At 39.6% G+C, this 14,275-nt stretch overlaps 1 protein-coding gene across 9 annotated transcripts in view; it reads right to left on the bottom strand.

The window, feature by feature from the left end:
• The window catches only part of GABA-B-R2 (gamma-aminobutyric acid type B receptor subunit 2), a 141,074-nt gene that overhangs the window by 40,690 nt on the left and 86,109 nt on the right, over positions 1-14,275 (bottom strand). The window lies entirely within an intron of this gene.

The raw sequence follows: 14,275 nt of genomic DNA on the forward strand, positions 1-14,275 counted from the left end.
TAATTGGGTGATGGGAAGATGAAGGAGTGGAGTAGAGAGAGAGGGTCGAAGTTAGCCCTTAACTCGTTGGATAAATCTACTCCCCTCCACAGCCCTCTTCCGTTTAATTGGAATCTTTCGAGGAGAAGGGCAGGGATTTATATTCGATTATGGAAAAGAGCGTGAGGCAAAGTTTGTTGGAGGTCACTTGCCGTGTCAACTTTCACCTCTCTCATGCACTCTCTGAACTTTAATTATAGAGGAACCATGGCCTAAATCCCTATTAGCCCTTAGCGTTAGACCTAAATAAGCCTTGGTCGTTTAAACCCAGTCAGAAGTTCGGAACCAACCGGAAACGGAACTCGAGAGAGAGAGAGAGAGCGAAGAAGCGCGACGACACGAGCAAAGGCCCAAGTTTATTTTAATATTTTCTCACGGATTTGATCCTCTAAATCTCGAATCAATCACGCCGAAGGGATTTTCGGAGAAACTTATCATTTTCCAAGCTTAAGCCTTGCACCTAAGTCTTCCGTTTTAGCAAATCGAACTATAGACGCGGTAACTTGGGAGTAACTTCCCAAAATGGATATGTAATGTATTCGTGAAGTGGGTGTTTCAAAGAAGAACCCGACTTATAGTTTCAGAAGTTCCGCTGGCTCAAATATTACTTGAGATGAACGCTACGAGATCTTTATTTAATATTTAAGAGATCGACATCCTGAAGCCTGCCCCTTAGCCTAAATAGTTAATTAATACGTTATAGGACTGTATCCCATCCAGATTTTTAAAGCCCGGGGCAGATTATGACTGGCTGAAGTTTCACTTGATAGGAAGGGACATAAACCGTCTTTAATAAGATTGAAAATCCCTTTGAGAAGAGAGAATATAGATAAAAGCTGGAGATATAAAACCTTATATCTATATACGCGAACCACGGGCCTCGCCGGGGCACCTTGGGGCATTTTTCTACTTAATCTCATCTGAACCGGGGTGCAGTTTTTATCGCGTTATATATCTTGAATGTCACCATCGCGCGATGAGAGGAGAGTGAGAAAAAGGTTAGTTTGGTTCATGGCTAAACTCCCTTAATTTTTTTCTGAGCTGGTTCATTTTCATTCACGTTTAACTTTGAAAGACAGTTAGAGCTCTTCTACTTGAGGCGTATTCCCAAAGTATCTCTAAACATTTCTAACGCATTCTCTTTCGTTCGACGTCCGACAATAAGTTTATAAGTGATATGTTCCTAGCATAAGTATGACACTATGTATGCTTTGTAATGCTAGACTCTTACAGCTCGAGCTAGTTCTAGCAGAACGACAAGCGAGAATTGAATTCCTACACTCGGTGGTTAGTTTTGCAGGACTTCCATCTAGGTCCTATTTAGTCTGCATTACTAAGCCTTTAACAGCGCCTATCACCAGGCGTCGTTCGCTTTACCTCGAATATATGACCTACCTAGCACTCTCTTCATGACAAGCTCCAGTTTCTAAGTTACCAGTGACAAACTTATGGTGAACATATCTTATGAACTTATGGTCCGACGTATACGTTGGCGTTTCGAAAGATTAACTTAATCTCTCTAATACCTAGAAACAACTGAACTATAGCATACGCGTTACGCGGAATCATTCACTGAAATAAAGCTTAAGCTAAAATATGAGATTTCTCTGTTTTATCACGTGGCATTCCTTTCCGTTCACCGCGTCTATTCGGATAGACCCTGGCTTATAGGCGTAACGGTTGGAGCTGAGAATCAATACAAGTCGGTGTTTGATTAGCGTTATCAGGCCTAGGGGGGTTCCGCCTATATTAGCTATAGCGTCGGGAGAAGCGGTAAAGAGACGAAGAGTTTGAGCGTAAAAAGGGCCGACCATAAAATGATATTGCAGAGTCAGGTTGGTTGATGACTTGGCGGGGGAAAGTTATATAAGGATTACCGTAGAAGCCAAGGGAATCCTTGGGAAATCTAATACCCCGGGCATGGTATCTCTAGCTTCTGTTTTGTTTACTAGAGCTCTGAGCTCTCTTCTGAGGTAAAAAAAACTAACGAAAAAAAAAGAAAACTCACTCTTCAAGCCTTCAGGGTGATTTTGTATTAAAAGGCATAACTAGTTTTGATGTGAGATTGTGTGGGTAGAGCAAGTAGAAAGAGGGAAGGAACGAGATATTGTTATCGCTAGATTAAAAACGTTTTTAAAGTGGAAAAACTTTTGTCTGGGGAATTAAAATATCTTTATGAAGACGAACGTAGATAATCCCAACAGAGTAAAGTTATAAAAAACTTGATATACTAAAGAATTGGATAGTATTTTGAAACGCGATGCCGCCGATGCGGATATGATATTAATATAACTCATCCCAAAGGAGTAAAAAAAAATATATTTTTAGAAAATGGTGAAAAATAGCCGGATATGAAGCGTAATAAATTGTACACCAACATAGCCAAAGTTATTGATATTTCCTGCAGCGTTGATGTCATCAATGCAATGGATAAGCCCTATCAATCTCGTTTCACAATGGGCCTAATCTAGATTGGCCGTATCTATCTTTCCCCGCATGAATCTCTCTTTAATTAGGATAGTTAACAGTTAATAAACAATAAGCCTCGATAAAATAACAAAGAAATCCGATGCATCAACGTCAATTTTCGCGTCCTCCCTTTTTGGTTTTGATTTTGATTTTATTTTATCCCTCAAATTGGGGGGTTTTTGTTCATTCCGCGTAGGCTTATCGACCTCCTCCTTCCTCAAAGAGCGAGTTGAATTATCGATTTTTTTTAAGAACAGTCCATCCCGTATGGAGAATTCAACAAGAGGGAAGCCGTAACCCTTTCAACTCTCGGAGAGATCTAGAAACACCATTAAAAAGGAGCTTTATATATAGATTTTTGTGTAGCGAATCCCTTTGTCCCTAAAAGGCGGCTCCAAAATCGGAAATGGATGTCGAGTATAAATACCGTTCCGCAACTTTTAAAGAAAAACCCGGATTTTTTTCCTTATTTCTTCCCCAAATTCTTTTCTTTTAAATCTATCAAATAAAAGTTTATAAATTTGAAGTAAATTGTTCTCTCGTCTTTATTCAACTTTATCTTTATGGTCTTTGTGATTCTTATTCCGGCGTTGCGAATATGTGTCACGATGTAAAACCGATGCTCGTCCTATTTAAGGTGGAATAATATTTACTTTAAATTGTGAGCTTCTATCAGAGGTTTTTTTCCCACGGAAAAAAAAGCTGGTACAGTATGATATACAAGAAAACAAACCGTAAGGGTACATTTTAGGGACCCCAAAATAAAACCTAGCGTATATATATATTTTGGAAAGGGGAAGAAAAAAACATAAGGTGGAGGGATTTTCTAGGTCTGTTTCTGGTCGGATACATCTGACTAAACAAGGGGGTAAATCTCTTCTTACCCCCCCCCCCCACGTTTTTTTCAAGGCTTGGTGAGCGCAGACATCTTGACTTTGATAGAAAATTGATGGTTTTGAGGGATCTACGCCGTCCAGCCGAGAATGTCTCGTCGTCTCTCTCTCTCTCTCTCTCTCTCTCTCTCTCTCTCTCTCTCTCTCTCTCTCTCTCTCTCTCTCTCTCTCTCTCTCTCTCTCTCTCTCTCTCTCTCTCTCTCTCTCAACTATAGTGGATCTATTTTTAGATAACTATTCCCGAAGCTCCAATATATCTCTCAAGCCATTCGGTTTCTTTGTATAAAAACAGGGCATAGATAGGGTAGGAATATAAGACGGTTGAAATATGACAAATTCGAATAAAAATAGAGCTAGTAAGCCCGGAATTGAAGAGAAAACTGTTCATTGTTTGGTTGTATTTGTTAAAAATTGGTCATCATCATTCGCTACAAATCACTTTGTAAAAATAAATTCTAGGCCTAGTTTCCCCTTGAATTGTTCTTCATCCGCTACACTCCAGTTTACTGATACAAAGTCAACATCCAGGAGTGACTAAAAAACCATACATTTTCAAACTACGCCTGCAAAGCCGTTTATCACGCTACACATCAGTACTTTGGGGAGAAGTCGTCACACTGTATAAAAACCAGCGTAGCTTTTTGTGACGTCTCTATCACACACGTCAAGTCCGTGAAAACATTATTAGCATATTGAGCTAATCTTGGCCAATGTATAACAACAGCAACAATACTACATAGCGAGTCTTTGTGAATTGGCGCGATATAAGCCTTTAAATCCACCCCCCAATTGCATGCGCGAATCTTATATTTAGATAGAGTTACAGTTCCGAAGAAAGAAAGAAAGAGGAACGCGTATACAAAAAATAAAGCAAGAGGAGTAGAGTTCCGGCAATTTGTTTGCGACGAATTCACCCGAGCGTGAATGCAAGGACCGACGCATTGCATTTTTTACAGTAACAGAGGAAGGTTGGGTACAAAAAGGTATATAAGAAAATACAATTCCCGCTATTCTTATTTGTATATACAGGGTGTTTGTGAAAGGTCCATCAATAATGAAAGGGCGTATTTATTGGGCCATTTTGAGTCGAAAATGTTCTATGACATTTTTCCGTTCGGGCCACTGTTTTCAAGTTATGATTGGAGTAATTTACGGATGACCCCTTAAATTTAATTAAGAAATTGAAAGACAGCGCTAATTTAATGAAGGGGTCATCCCTAAAATATTCAAATCATAACTCGAAAACCGTGGCTCGGACGGCAAAATGTCATAGAACATTTTCGACTCAAAATGGCCCAATAAATACGCCCTTTCATTATTGATGGACTTTTCACAAACACCCTGTATACTAACCGTATAACTTTATATGCAACGAAAGGAATATACAGTATAGTATACAAAATACAGTCTCGTGGGCCCATTGATTCAGGGAATGCAAGCAGCCTCAGAGAGAAAAGAGATTGAAGCAAAACAAGTAGGCTTATACCAAGAAAAAGGGCATGGATTCTTAGGGTGCATGACTATAGCTAAAGCTGTTTTGTTATTCTTTTTAGCTTCACGTGTTTATTAGCATCTTTATTTACCAGGCTCGTGGAGTTTGTGGAGCAAAAACACGAATCTCGCGTTTCCTCACCTGGACATTTGACAGGGCAAAGCTGTAAATGATAAATACAATCTTCTTTCCTCAAATTATATTGAATTTTGCAATTGCGGTTTATCCGTACTATTTGAGCGGCACTAAAAATGATTTTTCTTGGGTTTATAGGTAGAGCCGCTGATACACTACATTCCTTAGGTATTTTCGAACAAGGGGCTCAAGTTTAGAGGGCATGCATCCTTGCTTTGACGTCCAAAACTTATTTTAGTCTCTACAATAGCTTTTGGCATTTTTCGGAAATTGAATTTCTAGCCCACGCATGCAGCTTGACAAAAGTCAAAGAGGTATGTATATATATATATATACCTGTATATATATTTAAGGTAAGCGAGCTCTCGCTCTCTCTCCTTTTCGATCGCCTTTCTCTTAAGCATTATACACCCGTATAGTCAGTCCTTTTTCTTCCCGAGGCTATATACCTAAAGTACTACAACACTATACGTATAGAGCTGACGACAAAATACGTGTTTAGAATACCTATTTTTAGGCCCCTGGCTGCTTGCTTTACGTGTTTCCGGAATATAATGCGGAGTAAAAAAAACTGGAGTTTCCTAGCTCGGAGGCTTCGCTAAAGATGTACCAAATTGTCTCGCTTATTTTTAGAAGCTTCTAGACGCTTTTTAAAATTGATTAAATTTAATGAGATTACTTTCAACAGGAATTCATTCAGCTACTAGGAATAATTGAGAAGACAATTTCTCAGTTTAGTTTTACCTGCCAAGTAATATATCTCGCGTTCTGTTGCATGCACTTGAGTGCGCACGCCTGACCTCGAGTTGCTATACCAGCTAGAAAGACGTCAGAATTATGACGCCCACAAAACCGGCGTAGAAACTAACACGAAACATATGGGGGCATAATGTTTCCGGTTAGCTCTATGCATTCCTGCCTTCAAAGTCTGCTAAGTTTATTAAACACGTAACGAGTGACGTTTCCAGGTTGTTACAACTTTCCATTAATCTCTAATATTTTGAACTTATTGGCTTGCTTTTCCTCTACCGTTTCAGGCGCTCTAGAAGATTCGAAACGACCCTGAGATAATCTGGTCAAGGTTAAAAGAAAAGGACCTTCGCCGAGCTGAGCCGTGTATCATCGCTATTTATTCTTTATCCATTTTCCACAGTCAAAAGATGGGCGAGTTTCTACATTTCCGAGTCCATCCATATCCTATAGGAGGATAGGGCGATAGTAAGCTACCCCATACCGAGTGGCGACGTAGCCCACTCGCTCTCTTTAGGCTTAAAAGAAGAAGCTGAAGAACTGGCGAGAAAAGAAAAGTTGGCAATGCAATGGAGGAGTAGAAAAAATCATTGTTACTGGTCGGCCAAGCGAACGGAAAAACCAACACAAAAAACTTTTGGCGTAGCTTTTCGCTTGGCGGCGAGAATGATGGCTTTTGTTAAGCCTTGGATTCCGACAAAGTGCGCTTCGTATACACCACGTATACCGAAAGAAAGAACCGAAAGAGAAGTTTCGTTTCATCACTTTCACGGCCTTCTTACGCTTTTCTAAATCTTTAGTTGATGTGTGGGTTTTTCTTTGCCCGGGCATAACTCTCCAACAAAGATCTTTCCCATCCCAGCGAGAAAGCAGCGATTTTCGATTTTTTCCAACCCTTCTTCATACTTAGCCTCGTATACCTTATCCCTATGTAGTATAAATATCCCATACTTTAAAGGTAAAGTCTCGTTTTCGTAAATTTTAAAAGTTGCCTAACAAAAAGGGGTGATTATACATTTCCCTCGGCGCAAAAAGACTATATGCACAAAAATAGAAAAACATCCATTCCGCGGATAGAGTACTTCTTTTTAAAAAACTTCCTTGAAATATTCGCTAAAAATGGAGGAAAACTTTTGTATTAAAAGGGGTAAGTAGTAGAGCTACGTTGGGAGTTACAAAAATAGTCAGGCGGAGATGCGTGGGGCTGCTGCATGCAGGAAGAGAAGGAATGAAATTCTTTCGACGCCGGTATCTGTATGAAAACTGCTTCCTTAATTAAAAATACTTGGAGTCTATTTTACGCCATTCTCAAAAGGAAAAATACCAAAAACGATGCATCAGCCAAGGAAGGAGAAACGTCTTCCGACGAAAGAATGGAAAATAGTATGAAATTCTTTCCCAGGCAGCGAAACTTTTAGTTCAGCTTTTAGAAAAATAAAATAAAATAAAAATTACGTAAGAATCTTTTCGAATCGAGGGACTGTCTTCTCCTCTTTCTCTTTTCAATTATAAAATTGCTTCTCATCTGGTTATGAAAGGATGTCAAAGATGACTTAACCATACACCTCAGCATCCAAGCCTATTTTTATTACCACAAAGTTTTTCTTCTACTAATAACGATTCAATATGCCAAATCATAATTGGATATCTTCCTCTATACCGCGTGTATAGTTCTGAATATAAGATAGAATTGATATGAGGTTCGCTCGTCAAGGGTGCAGCTGGGACGCGTTGCTTTATAGTAGAAATTAATGCAGTCAGTATATACGAAGAAAAGAGGAAGGACGAGAGTCGAGAGATGATATAATAAAGGGGAAGGGAAGAAAGCTAAAACGCGCAGGCGCCATAAAGAGCTAACATTAAAACGATAAAAGACCAAGACTCGAATATAAAGGACCTATAGTAGGAAGGTGGTGTCTGCATGATTGGAAAGGGGAAGGCGATCATTAAGAAAACTTAGGAACCCCAGAGATAAATGGCGCGAGAGAGAGAGAGAAAGAGTGAGAGAGAGAAGAGGTTAGAGTGCCGCCACAGTGTGTGTGTGGATAAATCTCGGGTGCTTCCAGTGAATACAGACAAAACTGAAAGACGTTACATAAGTTGGCGTATTCCACGCATTTTTACGCGTTCATACACTGCAGGCGAACGCCGAGTTTAGTATAGAAAGAGATCTTGGCCCTTCTTATCTGTCCCCAGCGTCTCGTATAAGAGGCGATGCCCAGTCAACAAACAAAATTGATCCCATGCATGCAGCAGACGAGCCCATAACGCTGCTTTTAAAGGGGGGGAAGAGCGTATAAGCCAACGCTTCCCGCGTGTTTATTCAGTCCAAATGAAACTACTCCATCGCCACCAGCGCAGGGAGAACTGAACTTCGACTGACCGTGAGCTGATACTTTTAAAAGTTGACCGTTGAACCCGGCAACGGCGTTAATGGAACCGGCCATGGTTTGAGCTTACTGGAGCTATTGGGGACAATGCTATTTCGGTTTAAAGTTCATTGAGCATCGTTGTTCTAATAGCGCGACCTTTTCGAGCTTTGTATCTAAGTCATTTAACAACAAATCGCGCTCATACTGCGGTCAGTATTTTAGATCCTTAAGTTGGTGGTTGCTCGAAACCATGGAGAAATTACAAATTCTCCGCAGTTAAACGTACACTGTTTCTAATTCGAAAAACGCAACTTTCTTACGCACCGTTTCATGAAGAATCATCCATTACTTACGCGTAATTTAATAAACGAAATGTTTATCGAACGAGCTGCATGGAGCAGTGCTTTCATAGAAAAATATACGGTATAGTTTACGGGGATGAAAAGGGGGCGTGAATTGACTGACCAAAGAGAGCAGTCACCCGCGTTAAAAGATTTATATTATTGCCCTGGAAGAGTATGATAAATGTTAAGCCTTGCTAAGCCTTACCACTAAATCAAATTTTTAGCTTGGGTTGGACCCTGGATTTTACATTTTTTAAAAGTTTCTACTATACTGTTTCATTCAATTAAGTTGAAAACTGTATGCAAAAAAAACAATAGAACTAAAGAATAAAATACCCTAGAGGCCTGTTAGGGAAACATATACTAGGCCTAAAAGAATAGGGAAGTTGGTTAGAGTCTATTAAGGCCTGATTTCCCAGGAGAAAAAACTAGGACAATAACTGCATCCTATTTACAGAGAAAACCAGCATGCACCTGCATTAAAAAGAAAGTCTCTGGTATAGCTAGAAAGCTATCCAGACAAAAAACTTCGGCCATTAGTTTATTTTCTTTCGGTAGTAGGTAGGTACAGGTGTACGTATACGATCGTTAGTGTTAGTGTAATACTACGTCCCAGGATAAAACTAAAGTAAATAAAATACGTTAGGCCTAAACAAGAATTAATGATAACCTACATCTTGGTCTATCATAAGTAGTTACGTTTTTCGCCTTATCAGCCTCGAGTAAAAATAGAGAAAAACAATAAGGTAAAAACAAATGAGTCTGATGGTGCACTATCTACTACTTACTTCGGTAAATACCAAACTAAACCTTAATAGTAGTATTTAATTTAATTATAGAACCAGGCGAATTTTTACAACGCAGTAAATCCCAAAAAAGAAAAATAATAGAGCCAATTTAAATCCCAAATGTTTTAAAGCTAAACAATGCCCGAAGTCTTCCTTAATTTGGGAAAGAAAAGCTGAAAAGGGGTAAGGGGGTAAAGGGGTAAGAGAGGAGAGGAGTAAGCCCTAGAAACCTTTAAGAAAACAATTAGAGACAGAAGGAAGCGGGAAAGTGAACCCCAAGAATAAATGATAATTTCTCTTTTGGCGCGCGGGAGAAACTCGTTCTGTCCCGGTCCATCCCGCGTCCTGTCTTTCTTATTTCATTTTGGATATGGTAAGTCCTTACGGACGGAGAGGAGAGGAAAGGAAGAAAGTGGGTTTATACCCGCGAGGACCCGTCATTATAATTCTAAATGGTCCTGGCTAATAAACAACCGAGCAAACTTTGGGATAGAGAGAGACTGGATCGGGCTTTTCTAACCATCATACATACCGTTTGCGTTTGCTTTGACCCTTTTTGGACGGGCATAACGTATCAGAAAACAACGTCACGAGGATGAGGAGAGAGAGTAAAGCTCGGGCTACGGATTGCTCATTAGGCGAAAAACCCAATAACTAGATTAAGACCCGAGCGGACGAAGACGCCCGGGGGAGGAGGGGGCTGTCCCCCCCGTGACCCCCTCACACACACAACGCCAAAGCGAAAATCCAAAGAGCCATTAGCCGCTTCACTCTGACGTGGAGCCCGTAATTTCAAACCCATCTCTCCTCCGGAGCTTCGCTTCTCTTACCCGGATGGTGTTGGAAAAATCCCGGGGGCAAATCCCCATCCCTACTTAAAATCCGCTCCAAACTTATCCCCTCAACCCACCGCCATTTTACTGTACGTACTTTTAAAGAGGAATCGAGGAATCTTCTAGAAGAAGAAGGCGGGGATGAAAAAGAGAGTAGCGAGCGCGAGGTGTCAGCTAACGTCTCGATGTACAAAAGATCTTGGAAACGATGTTCCAACAGACCCTACGTCGTTCAACTAAATTCAAGTAATAGCTACAAAGATGGGTCCCTAACATATTTTTCTCTTTGCCCCCTAATGTTACTTCATTTAAACAAATTAAACGAACGTATACGCGCACTTCAGGGTTTTGGGTATACCGGAGCTGTTCTTTCTTATACATACAAGCAAGCGCCCTTTTTCGCAAGTGGTCGGGTTGGGTTACGGACTTAAGAAACTATGGCCATGAACCGGGATATACAAGCGCGAGTACGTGTCCTGGCTAATAGCCATTCAAGTTTCATTTCAGTTGACGTTTAGCGGGTCAGTAAAGGGTATAGGGGTGGGCGAACGTCGCGGATACTGGCTACTTTTTTCACTGTATTTTTCGCGGTCGCCAAGGTTGGAAGAAGGCTTATCTTAAAAGAAAACATTGTCTTTTAGGGGAAAAGGATGAAGGGGAAACAGAAAAAAATCGAAGCCTTGACGGAAAACGGGTCTTCAATGACAAGTTACGTACGCCACGATGGATTAAGACAGTCTTTTGGAAGCACTCTTCGTCGAAACCTCATCTACGACTACAGTATATACTCAAAGTTGCCTTAGTTACCACAAGACTGAGAAATCGTGGTGGTGGGCTTATAAAGGGAGCTAGGAACAAAATTGGACCTTCAAAGGGAGGGTGAAACGATATACCTTCCTTTCCAACCCTAAATTTTACCATGCTTATTTATTACGAACAAATTGTTCGGCTTCCTTCCCAGCATATAGGCGGAAGGTAGCTTAAGAGATTGCGTGCGTGTCTGTCTCAATTTTTATTTTTCATTCTAAGTTTAAAGTGCATTTCCTCTTTGGTTAGCTAGCTAGCTTAATGAAAAAATACTCTTTCTTATCTTACAAATACAGCTCGGACCATCAGTCAGGAGAGATGTTAGAACTATCCTATATACAAGAAAGTTTTCGCCGAGCGAGTAAAGAATGAATCTTCTAGAAGGCGCAATCAAGTCTCAACGCCGGCCACGGAATTTTCAAAAACCTTCCCGTATCCCTAAACATCCTTCTCTCCGGTCGTTGCCCGTAGCAACTGTAAAAGAGTAGAAAAGATGGAAGCGAACGCATCCGTTCCAGCACTTCTCTTTCGGGACTATACCTTCCTTTTTAAAAATATCAAAGGGCCAATGTAAAATATTCAAAACTGCAGCAGAAATTCTCTCGATCTACCCAAGATATAGGCTTAGCTAAAGGGATAAAGCCTTGGTCGTTCTTTCGGGCTATTTTTCAGAATATTCAAGTAGGGATTTAATACCAAAGTAGTTCTCGCTCATCTCCCAGAAGTATATCCGCTTCTTGATATAAATGCATTTAAATAATATCAAAATAAAGGTAATTCTATCGTTCCTACCCTTTTTCAGTAAGATTAGTAGTTTATAGTAAATTTCACAGGATTACGTTTATTTCATCTTTAGAAATGGTTAATCTTAGTCGGATTTTCGATAGTTAAATTAAAAAACAACTTAATATGAAGGCAAACAGTTCGGAAACCAAAACCGTGAGATTATAATTTTACAACGAAATTATCTTTTTTGTAATGAAAAGTTCTGATTATAATATGAGGAACTATAAAAGCGGAAGAAAAGAAAATACAAGCGGAAATAAAATTTACGCTATAACATCAAAGGCGGCACTTTTCTATTATAAAATATTCCAAGCTCGAAAAACCTTTTTTCCTCTTAGGAAAACTTACTAATCCTTTTTGTCATCTTTTAACAAGTTAAATTTAAGACAAGAATGAGAGTAGGATGTAGAAATTAAAATTTCAAAAGTTCTCTCTCTCTGCAGCATCCACAAGAGGGGAAGATTTTTCTTTTGTTGAACGACTTAACTCTTAAAATCTGGGAGCTCTTAATTTTTCGTAAACTTGACTTTATAAATATTCACGCTTTCTTTGTCTCTTCTTCTTTTTTTATCTTATCTTATCTTTCAAAAGGTGCATGCATGAAGATCAAAAAGATTCCCTAAAACCCATCTTTGCCGCATCATCCAGTAATTTCTGTTGCTTCCCCCGATTTAAAAATAAAATTCGCCAAGAGAATTTAAGCGGGATGTTCAACGAGGCTTTGATTTATTCCTTCCATTGAAATTATACACCGGAATAAGTAAAATTGGGACGGAATAAATGTATAGTTTCAATCTTAGTTTGCGGTTAAACGTACAGATACGTCGTTTAATTTTTGGGTAGCTTAACGCTAAAACTAATTTTGCTTTAAAAAAACACCGTTGCGACATCGCTCGTATCTTCGTAAAGGTTATCAATAAAAGCCAATCCCGACTTTTCAGCGATGGCACAATGAAACACTCCTTTGGGGTGACAGTGTCAACTAGGGGAGAGTTCTGAAGTATACGCTAGACCGCGCGCCGGGTTCGAATTTTAAAAGGGGCTCTCCTTTTTGAATCTGAAGAACCATCGTTGGGGGCTCTAGATTGCCAATCCAGAAATGCAAATGATATGTAAACGAGCTGCCCCCTACTGCCCCCAAGTAGAAAATTAAAGCCCCTAGAATGGTTTGAACCTTCAATATATACCGCGATCCAAAATAAACGTTCCATGCAACTTATTCTATAGGCTTCCAGGTTATTTTTAGTTTTTTGGTAAAAAGAATTCAAGGATGGTCCGGGTTTCGAATGGATTTACATTAAAATTCGGGTGCAACTACCTTTTAATATAAAAAGGGTGGAATTCTAGGCATTTTTTTATTATTTTTTTCTTTACTTTTTCCCTACATAAAATAAATCCGATAAGGGGAATTTAGTGACAGTAACTTCTACCAGTTTGACATCGATAATATAGATTAAGAGTGAAGACACGCGATAACGACCCCCTAAAATTTGGTATTTAAAGTGAATGCACGTACCGCTCCTGAATTATTTTAAATAAGTGCATGTATAAAAATATTGGAAGGGGAAAATTCAGAAGCTATAATATATTCATGGATAAATTTTGAAAATATCATATTGGATAAACTAAGAAAATTCGTCGAAATTAAATTGATTCTAGATAGGGTTAGTTAAATTGTCAATCCCTTAATCACGCAATTAACATTTAAGTCCCTGTCGAATAAACAATTAAACTAAGGGTTGTTTTTTTCTCCCACGTATTTAGTCGCAATGCGGGGATGGCTAAAAGATTTAAATTTTTAAGGGAGAAAATTCTGCAGGCGCGTGAACTTTCTTTAATCCTCTTTGCGAAGGAAAAACCTTTTTTCCGTGGAGGAATTCAGGGTGGAATCCAAATTTGGAGCGTAGAGCGAGCGCGCGTCCCATAAACATTTGGAAAAGAGTTAAGACTCGACTTTAAAACACCGGAGAATAGGGACTAACGAAAAAGAAGGTTAAAAAAGAAGAAATCCTAGCGTTTGCCAGCTTAAAGAAGAAGTCGAGAAAACTAAAGAAGCGCGAAGAAAAGCTTTTATCTTAAAGGAAGTCCCGATCGTAAATGGGACGAAGAACGTATAGCCAAGTCTCCGATCTCATTTTCTAACCAGCGCTGAAATAGGCCCTACTCCTGGGTCCTTATAGACAAAAATATTACGTAGGGACGCAACACGTACTGTATACGGCTAATATTATGGTCAAATATTTTTAACCTATCATGCTTTCACCTATCGGACTTATTTTGTCTCGAGAGCAAAAGGCTTAACGTCCTCATACCCTTTAACAAAACCTTTCACATTGAGCCAAGCTATATACGAAGTGGAAATGGTCCCCGGGAAGAATTTGGCGCCAAGTTCTCTTCTCGATTCGCGTTTCCAGGTAGCTAGGCCTACCGGGATCAAGGGGCAAGCTACGAACTGGGGGTCCCTGGGATCTAATCCTCGTAAGAGTGAAAAGCTTAGGATCAAGACACGAAGAAATCCGTGAGGGATAGGTATGGCACTACATCCTTCAAAACAGAGAGCTATAACA

This window comes from Phalangium opilio, unplaced genomic scaffold (genome assembly GCF_054372755.1).
Source record: "Phalangium opilio isolate 3A_F unplaced genomic scaffold, DU_Popi_V2 ptg000540l_1, whole genome shotgun sequence".
Lineage (NCBI taxonomy): Eukaryota > Metazoa > Arthropoda > Arachnida > Opiliones > Phalangiidae > Phalangium > Phalangium opilio.